This window comes from Myzus persicae, unplaced genomic scaffold (assembly GCF_001856785.1).
Source record: "Myzus persicae strain clone G006 unplaced genomic scaffold, MPER_G0061.0, whole genome shotgun sequence".
In the NCBI taxonomy this organism is placed as follows: Eukaryota; Metazoa; Arthropoda; class Insecta; order Hemiptera; family Aphididae; genus Myzus; species Myzus persicae.
The window spans coordinates 61,007-72,849 of record NW_019103326.1 but is presented as its reverse complement, the minus strand read 5'-3'; positions in this window follow the sequence as shown (position 1 = coordinate 72,849).

Sequence of the window (11,843 nt, the reverse complement as noted above, 5' to 3'; positions counted from 1 at the left end):
GGTTTGGAACAACTAAGACTAAATATCATATATTTGCAAATTAATTTTTATTTAAAAATAAATAACAACTAAACATTTATGTGGATAACTTTTTATGTCATAGACATTGGACATTCGTATGTAATACTATACTCGATTGATTTTTGGCTATGGATAATAAAATATATTATAATTATACACTAGAACTTAATAATAAATATGTTTGTTTCTAAAAATAATAATTTATATTGTGTATTAATACATTAAATTTAAATTTAAGATTTAAAATTTTAATTGAAATTCTATACATTTATAGATAAATAACGAATCTAGGTATTAGTAGCTACTTTAGCTTACTATGGAATTATAACTGTTGGAGTTGTACATGTTTCCAGTTTAAATACGCTAAAAAAATCAATAAAACTAATTGAAAAATTTTAATTAATACATTTTAATTAAAGTAGCTAGACATGGGCGATTCAATTCTAACCGACATTTACTTAGTAACGGGTTACAAGGAAAATATAATTTCCTATTATTTTTATTTATTACAATTATTAATAGTTATCAACATTTATGAGTATTTTATAGCTATTCACGTAATTATAGATCGAGTATTTACTGTTAAATTAGATCTTTTCGCAATCTTTTACAACAATGTGTATTTATTTTTATTTGTATTTTATTACACAAATAATATCTGAATTTTGTTTGGAACAAAAAATAAATTGCATTAATCTTTCCATCATAGACTTTGATTTTATGGCTGCAAATTTGATCGATTATAGGTACTTGTGATATGAAAGTATGACCTTACCAGTAGTTACTTTCTTTATAATTAGGAAAAACTAACAAATAAAGTGAAATATTAAAAATATTTACGCAACAAAATTGATGTTTTCATTGTAATTCAGAAAAAAATAAACGTAAATACCAGAAATGTTCACCAAATACTTATATTAAGTGGACCGCTACACAGGCATTAATTTCTTGCCTCCTTCCTACAAATACGTAACATATACCAAATGTACGCTCAGAAATTCTCGTTTCGATTCCTTAGTTTAAAAATTAGAGTGAATTGAACTATAGTATTTAGTATGTTAAGCACTTTTTTCAAATATTAAATCACAAGGTATGCATATTATGTTGATAATGCTCAGTATTTACTTATAACCAGAACATAATGTCATAAGCCTATCTATAGAATAATGTATATTATGCGTTCAACAGAAATCAAGAAAAACTACCACGGCGATCACCTCTAACTTTCGGAAGACTGGCTCTTATGAGTTATAAATTAATATGATACGCCTCAAACATTTAAACAGGGACGACCAAAGAAAATTACTTGGATATCTTATTTGCCTTCACTAACTTAACGAAATCTTTAAAATGCGTCATATTGGTTAGGTTAGAAAGTCTAATAACAAAAATCAAAGGAAAAATAAATAAGCCAAACATCCGTCGATCGAACGGGTTGGTAGGATAAGTATTCACAGTGATCAAAAAGATTGCATCAATCCATGATTAAATCAAAACGTTTTCCAACAAACATAAAAGTAAACAAGAGCCTTGCACACCAACACAACTGTTTAACAACTCGCAAGACATTAGGCTACACAAATATTTGAAGCCGTACGACTTATTTGAAGTGCCTTAAGGAGGGTTAATACGGGTGATGTCGAGGTGATTAAATTTCCAAATTTTTAAAACAAGTAAATTCTCCCAAAGGTACACTATTTCTGGGTCTACATTATGTTTGCCTGAAGGAAATATGTAAGTACTCCAGAGTTGTTTTAAATTATATTGTTACACTGTTAATTGGCTACACTGAGACTGTGATTGTCATTATATATACATTTTTACTATCAAGCGATTTCATTACCAATAAATTCGAATATTTAAAAATTATAAAAAATACATTTTTATAATCATATTATTATAAAAATTAAATTTATATGAATAATAACCAATTTAACTACTGATTTTTTATTTTGATTGTATCTCGACTATAATTGAAGCTTACAACAAAATGCAATAGTTTTGACAATGTTATCATTAAATAGCATGAATCGAGTACTAAATAATCGTATTATACTATTATAGTGAAAATAAGTGCAAATTTTTCCTCAAACTTCACTCACCTGTCCTAGCGAGCAAGTGACCACGTCTGTTATATTATATGAAAATACTATGAAATATTTCAATAAGCTATAAATTTAAAACCAAATTCTGACTTCAACATCGTTTTTAGCATGATTAACTACATACGTTAATACAGGAAAAAAATGTAAAAAAGTTTCTGGTAAAACAAAAAAGTTCCAAAAACCACAACAGGTAGGTAGGTACGTAGCCAGTTCTTTTTATAATTTTCCGATGAAATATTATCGCAGTAGAATATTGATTTTAGTTTCAAATAAATTAAAGATCTATATAGTTTGAGTGATCAGGACTTGGAGATAATAATATGATGTCTGAGGTCTGACGATATTTTTTTACATTTTGTGGATTTATTTTATTTTAGTAATTCAAGGTTAGTCTCCCCCCCCCCCTCCGCCAGTGGAATTGAATTTTATTTTGTATCTTTCACAAAACAAATGTAAATTTTTTATGTTGCATTTTTAACTATTTTTCCTGTGGTTCCTGTTTCGGTTAAAATCAGTTTCAACCCTTTCTGTAAGAATTGCTTTTTAATTAATTATGCATTTTTAAATACTGTCTAAAAAAATTGTCATTATATTAAAAATCTTTATTTAATGACAGCTTTTTTTAATTAAACACTTTCAGAATTTGGATTCTACAAGTAGGTAATATCAATAAGATTATACCGAGAGATGAAGACGAGCTAGGTTTTTTCTAAATTTTGGAGCACTTCTATTTAGTCAATGTGAATAAGGAGGCTCGCGTGAAGTAGACCCCTCATTGAGAAACGTTTTTTAACTAGTTAACGATGGAGTTACAAATTCTCAAAAGTTGGTTAAAATAAGTTACAAATTAAAAAGATTGAGTTACAAATATTTTATAAGTTTTGTAATGAAGTGGAAGGGGGGAGCTAACTTCACACACGTTCAAAACTGTGTCAAGTATTTTTGAAATTTTATTGATTATTTGATCAGCCATTTACACATAACAGTGATTACATAAAATTGAGTTATATTTGTACAGTTCATACAGAAACTTATGTACCTATAATAGTAGGTAATCACTATGCGCTCCATTAAGGAGTATGGTTGAGATTACAATGTTTAATAGTTTAAAAACACCGAATAGAGAATGATGTTTGACGAATCAAGAGTTACTACAGTATTACTCAGGCAATAAAAGTATATATTTTTATGTAATAAAAAATGACAACAGTATCTCTCTATCTTGGTACTTTTAACTTCACTATTATATTTTTTCGTTCTTATGTTGAGGAGAGGTAGATACAATGTCAGATAGTCTGATGTTTACTACTTTTGTTTTATTTTTGAATTAAGATCTAAAACAAGATGTTTAACTAATGTAATTGACATACAAAACTAAACTAATAAAAAATAACATTGTGTTTACTGTTTTATATTATAAAATCGATGTATTCTTAAACTATTGGTTTTATGGATGTTATATTACTATTATCACTGAAAATGCTATAAGGTCCGGAAATAAAACACTAACTTGGTATAATAACTATAATTGACACCATAATTTATAGAATAAATATACAACAATTAAATTAAATAATCATTATTTTCTGATTTCAATGCTTGGGCTAAAATGAGAGAGTTAATCATAAATAATCAATTTTCAACTAAGATAATGTGTTTAGTTAAATTGTATAATACAGATGATCAAAATACAGATACAATTAGTAAAAACTTATAACTATAGTTTGATTTAAAATTTGAAATAATTAATTTCAATAATTTATAATTTAATTGGACAACCTTTGCCAAAAGTAGTAGAACAAAAAACAGATTTAATATTCGATTTTTCTTTACCCCCGCTAGTACTAGTACTTTAATTTATTGGAATCCATTTGTAAGGCATTGTTTTAATAGAGGTACAATTAACACATTCGTAGTTACATTTAATACAAAGTTGTTTTTTTAGTGTAATACGTTTATTGCAACTTCCATACAGCATTATATCTAATATTAAATGAATACGTACAAACATAATATAGGTTGTCAAAAATATTAGCTGGTAAATTAGCAACTACATGGATAACGGATCGAATGAAAAATTGAAAACCCGACCGTATACATCGATTGATTAAACTGTACCAAGGTATACCAGTGTAACACTACCTTATAAATAAATAGTATACTAATCTTATTCCATCATTTGCGTTTTCTGTTTTAACTATAATATTGTTATTGTGCAGTTTCACAAGTTTAACATAGTTTAATAGCTGGGATATGAACTTTTATAAACTTTTAAACTTACAATAAACGCACTATACAACATGTAATAATAATATTCTATCAAATTCCTATTGGCAACCAACCAAACAAAGATCTGCGCAGTATATCTGTTTTTTATTCAAAATAAATAATCCTTAATTAATAAAAATCTGTTTATTTGGTGGATAGCTCTGCATCAAGCAAAGTGACCACACTGAGTATAAATAAAAATGGTCAAGCGGAATTGACCGAGTCCTTATCATCTATAGAAGAGTTTGATTTATTTTGTGTTAAAACAACAAACTGATAAATTCGTATGATATTGGCGGACTAGGTACAAAATACTTTTAAAATAACTTACGCTATAATAATATCATTTTCTTCAAGAAAACAGATTTTTGTTCATATATGACTCAATTTCATTTACTCAACTAAAGTGTTTTGTTTGTAACTTGAGTCATGTGGTATTACTTCTACAAATAAATTCGTTCTATCCTATTATTTTTGTAGTATACTAGGGCTATAACACTACTGATAACTACTACTGTTTGACGAGAATTTTTGCGTTGTTTATAAATGGTATTTAATAAATATGATGATGGGAGGTACATTATTAGATTTGACGCACCAAGCACTTAGGGTAAACTGCACATATTATGTGTTATACGTTTCCGGAAGTTTGTGAATGGTTGAAACGATTTTGTTTTTTTCGTCGATTTGAAATGATATATTACGCTGCTTTTAGAGAGGTGACAGAAAATGTGCAGTTTATTTTGTTCATTAAGAACTGTTATTTAAACTGTTTTCTACTCAATATCTTAATCATAATCTAAATAGTTTTGTGTTTGGGCTATTTTCTGAGTTCCTAATGACTTTATCACGATTTATTATCATTATCGGCATTTTATCGGGATGTAATGTTTATACGTAGATGTGTATTCACTATTCTTTTACTATTATTTTTGTGTGACTCTGGGACTGCCAAGTTTTTATCGATTATGTGATTTGTGCTTTATGCATTATGCCAACTTAATATTCGTTTTCTTATTCTTATATTTATACATAATATAAACAAAACGAGGGTACAGATTAGGTCCCGAATTTCGTTCAAATATGTCTATGTGTATACTGTATAGTGTAAAGAATGTGTTCCAGAATTTATTTTCATGCATTGATTAATTTTAAATTACATTTTTATTTGCTCAAAATATTGTTTTAACTACTAAATGTCATGTTTATATCTGAAAAATAATTTTAAATATTAAAATTGTATTTATTAGATAGGTATATAATATATAGTTACTACATGCCCTCACCCCTTGTTGAGAATTTTTGTACAAACATTTCTTAACAATTTATACCAACTACATTTCATTGAAATAAATTACTGGGTAATTACTAATTATTACTAGTATGACTCTTGGACTGGAGTTAGCAAACCAAAATAGGGCAACAAAATATACCCTCTAAACTAATGACATTAATTTGCATAGTACATTCATAACTTTAACATAAGTATTCACGAAGAATTTAAAAGTAGAAACATCCAACTCTTTTGATTAATCATTGACTACCGGAAACTCCGAAAGTAGGAACTTACATTCAGTAAAATTCGAATGATTTTTTCCCAGTCTATTTTTTTTTACTCAAATAAAACGTCGCTATGAGTCTATATGTTTATAAGTTAATAAGCTTATAACATAACAATAATATGCTTGATATAAAACGTAATATTGTAACTAAGGATAATTTACAAATGTAAATTATTTAGACTTGAACAGGTCACTGTAAATTGAGTCCTAATTTTTAATTTTTTTGTGAGTTGCAGCCCTGGTATATTTTGTATTTACCTACGTAAATTGTGACCTAAATATTTTTGTTCAAATTATTCAATGCAGGATCAGGTATAGTTAATAATTATATATATGTTATCATATCATTTTATATAAATATATCATAGTATAGTATATATAGTATCTACTATATAATATCAAAGGAATAAATCAGACGACCCTTATGTAAATCCACAGTTGTCGACCGATTTTCATAAAATGTTCATCAATAGATTCGGCAAGATCTGTAGGGACATTGGCTACTTTTTATAACCTACTTATATTTTACATTACAACCAACGCATAAAATATGTTGAATGTAGTTGACCCACTCAAAACTATCATTTTTTTTATTTATATATTTTTGCTATTGGTTTCAGAAAATAAAATAGTTATTATGATTGGATATAATTTTAGACCTGTATTTTATGTTTGATAAAAACAACCAGAATAACTGCATTAAAAATCTGTGCAGTTATCATTTGAAGGAGTTTAAAAAGGGGTAAACCCACAGGTAATGAATTATCTAGTATTATATAACAACATATTGTGGGTAATATAATTTATAACAATGAAAACATTGAAAACAATTATTGTATTGTTTTTTTAAATATTTAAGCTCATTTAAAATAATAGTATAGTATATAATGAATTATATTATGTTTATGCATTTCAACTATCAAGTTTTTGTTTTTAATCTAAATAAAAATACATTACTAGTAGGAAATAAATAGTTAATACGCTATGGATAATAAATAATAAACAATAGTTACCGAGCTTAGTTATACGAATGAGGTGAAAAGATTAATACGAAGGGTTCATTTTTCATGGCTACTACATTACCAAAAACATCAAAATGTACGGAACTGTTGGTAAATTTGTCTCGGTTTATAATAATTGCGGCTGTATAACAATATTATTGTGCCAGCTTGCACAATCGCATGCAATTTACATTTATCTTGGAAAATCTTAGTTTATTATTTGTTCGAAAATAATTAGAATGTTTTAGGTTAGGTATCTCGTATTTGTATTTGTGAATAGAACAATGACAATTAATATCAACTAAACTTTGTGTTAATTGTAAAATTATAATAAAAATAAATTATATATCATATTATAGCATATTCGAAAGTAGGTATTTTAAATAACTCCTCAATACCTGCAAATTAATATCATGTTAACATTACCATTTTCCTCAATAGAATTTTTTAGATATTAATATTAATATTATACAACTGAAACAATATCTGACAATAATAGGGCCATAAAGGATTTCATATTGGTAAAAATTCGTAAAATTGTCTAATTTAATTATACACTAATGAGTTTTCGGTAATTTTTTACGTTTTTTAGTCAAAGTTCAGTGTTTGTTTAATTACTAACTGAAGATTTCAGAAATAACCTTTTTAAAATGCACAATCTGTGTTAAATTTAGAAGGACTATCTGAAACTTCTGAACACTTCTCCTATAGCTACTTGAAAAATTGTTAAAACATCATTGCTAACCCTTAAATCTTTCTCCACTCCACGCAAAATATAGTATAAAAAAGTTTTTATTTTTGTTTTAAATAGGTACTAGGTATAACCAGAATATATTTATTTGAATAGTAGGTAGTACCTGGTACCTACATGTGCAATTAAATATTAACAGTTTATCACACTTGGGTAGGTACCTATTGAAAATAATTGTACAGGTATTTATTAGTGTATTCTGGATATTTTTTACCCCAAAAAATAATAGGAAAAACTTATATAGTGTTTATTTGCTATTTACTTTAGGAAAATTACAGATATTTTTCATAAGAATATTGAATATAATTGTATTTAGACTTATATTTAGATCCATATTGTCAAACAACAAGTAATATAATCAATAGGTAATTATTTGTATAATTAATAATCCTAAATACTTTTAGTAGTAGGTTTTTTGTTTCATCTTTTAGTGTGTTATTTGTATATTATATTTCGATCTTAAAGAAGAATATAAATAAGTTAGTAAAAATACTTCAAATGTGTAAAAAAAATAAATAAATATTACAACTAACGCAGATGAGGAGTTTGACGAAAATAGCACAAAAACAAATCAAATAAAAAAATTACATTTGTTTATGAAAATTTCAATTTCAAAAAAATTATATTGTAACTCTATAATAAACGTTTGGCTGTGATTCTTATGTATTTGTAGACTGTAGGTGTATTGGATACTGTCCAGTAAAATAATTTATTTATGAAAACATTTTATCACATTGTTATTTTAATTTAAAAATCATTTAATGTACATAATTATTAATCGTAGGATATATATCTACTCTGTTTTTATTCACAAAATAACAGAAAAACAATGCAAAGAATTTTTATATAGGTATTTACCTATATAATTTTTAGGTTACGGAAGTCCTAATCGTTATAAATAAAATAATTAATAATAATAATAAACTTCCTATGATAATAATTACGTCCTAACGGCTAATTGTAATGAATAATATCACACAAAAAGTAAACAATAATAATATAATATTAATTATTTACCATAACATAACTATTATTAATATTTACAAAGTCTTGCTTTAAAAATAACCATTCATTGAATTACAATAACCTATAAAAGACACTCAATGTTGATGAATGTATTTGACTAGTGCATACTTATAGACTCATAGCAATATTATTTAGTAGGTAGATAATAGGTACAAGTATATTTAAATACCTATCATTAAAGCTTTCCAAAAATCTTGATTGAAACTTGAGAGCGTGAAGACTATTCTAACTTATAAAAAAAAGAAGCGTTATGTTGTTAACGAATAGACAATGCATTTTGTGAACATTTATAAACGTATTTAAATTACAATCATTCAATTTGCACTAGATATATAGCAGCATACTCTCCATTATTGCTATCTAGTGTATGTATATCCAGCATATATCTACGTTAATCTATAGTACTATCTACCCAAAATACTATTCTTTTTTATTAAAATATTGGAAAATTATCTTGATTATTATTTATACTACCATTATTATTTTACACTTTCAAGTTTTAAAATATTATTTACAAATTTGATACAACGTACAAATCATTATTTTTTCTAACATTTCCAAATTATGAGTACTTACATACAGTAAGTTGCTATATAATGTTTGAAGCTACAATATAGGTTTGAGCTAGGTGCGTAGGTACTTCTAAACATCAAATTATGTAACTATTCTTTATTTTGCAACATTTTTATTAACTAAAATATTAAATCCATTCTTCGGTTTTTTTTTGTTTTTAAATTTTAATTATAACAGTTACTGAAATTCCATAGATATTTTTAAGCTTTTACGAATCCTCTTTTGACTGTATTATTCAATACTTATGCCTGCTCTTCAAAATAATTTAAAAATATTGATAAAGACTCTTAAATAAATAATAATAAAATGAATACATACAAATACTATAAAAAAATAATTTTAAATCTAATAAATAATAATACATTCTTGCTATTTACTTAGTTTCCAAACCAAATAACGAGTATTGACCAAACATGTTTATCTCAATCACACAATTCCAAACATATTATGAGTAGGTAAACTAAAGTACATTCTTAAAATAAACCTTATATAATTTATCAAAAGTAATTAACGCAAATAGAATGCGTCAGCTTTTAAAGTATTTAAATTATCAACCAGAAATGTTCTTTTATCCAAAATGAAAAACTAAGAACTCAACATTTTTAGTTTCCACGTTTTTCATTTTTTCACTCGTCTGAGGCCAGAAAAATGTACGGTTGAACGTGTGTAACATTCCTTGATGGAGGTTTGGTTTGGGTGGATTAGGTTAACGTAAATTAAATAGTAGCTTATACAAATTTTTCATTTTTATTTTTTAGTGTTTTGTATAATTTTATACGGTCACCGAGGTACATGTGCCTTTAATGATTGATTTTTAGATAGAATTTCTCTCAAAGACCTAAGTGTCCAATATAACATAATATTATTAAACTGTGTTTGTGTTCATATAGTGAACTTCAAACTTTTTATTTTAATTATCACTAGTTACCTATTGACGTGTATAAATTAGAATTTTGAATATAAAATATTTATATCCACATTCTGAGACAAAAGCTTGTACTGTTTTTTTTACACATTAAACGTTAAAGGAGGTAGCTTTTATACGTTTTATGAAAAGAAGAGAATATGATTACATAATCTCACTTATCTCACATATTGCAAAGACAGAATGAAAACCCATTTGGGTCATGAATAAAAACAAGCAGAAGACGATTGTTTGATTCAATTGGTTTGCTCAAGTGAATATTACTCACTTTGAATTGTTGCTATGTATACCACGCTATATAACATCGTTTACCTATTTATTATTTCTTTCACATTCCCGTCTTCTATATCAGTTCCTATAAAACGCGAATTACTTTTCAATAGTTTACATACTGACATACTGTACATATATGTTAAACAGTAATACAACTAACGTTTACGATTGAAATATCTATATTATATACTTACTATTTTAGTAGCGAGGGGTTTATGAGAGGCCTTGAATATTTTAATGGAATGTGGCCACATTCCTATATATTTTAGGAATTTTTCTCTGAGCAGGAATGGTTCTTGCAAAATCCTAAGCCGATGATTCGGTTTCATTGCGCTAACTCCGTTATCACTGGAATTTAATACCCTCAAATTAACCGTAAGGAGGTACGAATGCATATTGTAAATTTTACACCATTCGTATTATATAAAAGTAATATAAATATGTGAGAAAAAAATTCATTTTATTCGAGAAATTAAGTACATTAAAGAACATAAAAATCTACCAACCAATGGTTAGTGTATTGGCACACCGTTTAGTTTATAAATTAATTATCACTATTTGCATGAGGTTCGATCGATATTTATTTTAAAAAAGCATATCTAATTTCAAAAAACTACCCATTTCCAAACAAACAACGAGAAAAAAAATAGTTCACTATGTATATTAAAAATTTGTTACTTAGTATTAAGGACCAGTCATTGTATACACCATTTATTTTGTGCTATGGTATTTTTATTAGCTACTTTTACAGTTCAGTAATAATTGATGAATAATTAGTAAGTATACCTTATATTAAGTAGTACCTATTAATAGGTACTTAACACTGACAGTTGTCAGTCATTTAGAATAGTTACAAGAGGTGCCTAGTATTTACGTAGTTGGCAATAGCAAATAACATTATTGCCACAATATCGAACAATAGATTTGAGTAGTAGTGGCTTCTTAGTTCTTATTACTGAAAAAAAATGTATAGAATAAAACAGAAAAGTGGAAAAAAAAGCTACAAATCAATAAAACTTACAAAACCATCCAAAATCGTTGCTTTTTTCTTCGTAAAACTACAGGTGAAAATGTGAGATTTGTAGTATATTATTATTTACTTATATATTACTATATATATATATACTTATATATTTACATCAAATTTGGGTACAGGCGTCAGGCGTTTAGGCATAAGTGATTTTTTAACTATTCATTTTGAATGATATACAACTATATTATGACTACATTAGTATCATTAATAGCTGGTATCTACATTAAAAAAATAAAATCACTATACTTTGAAATTGCAATAGGTAAAAACTGGAAAAATATTAGATGGTAAAAGTAAGAACTTTC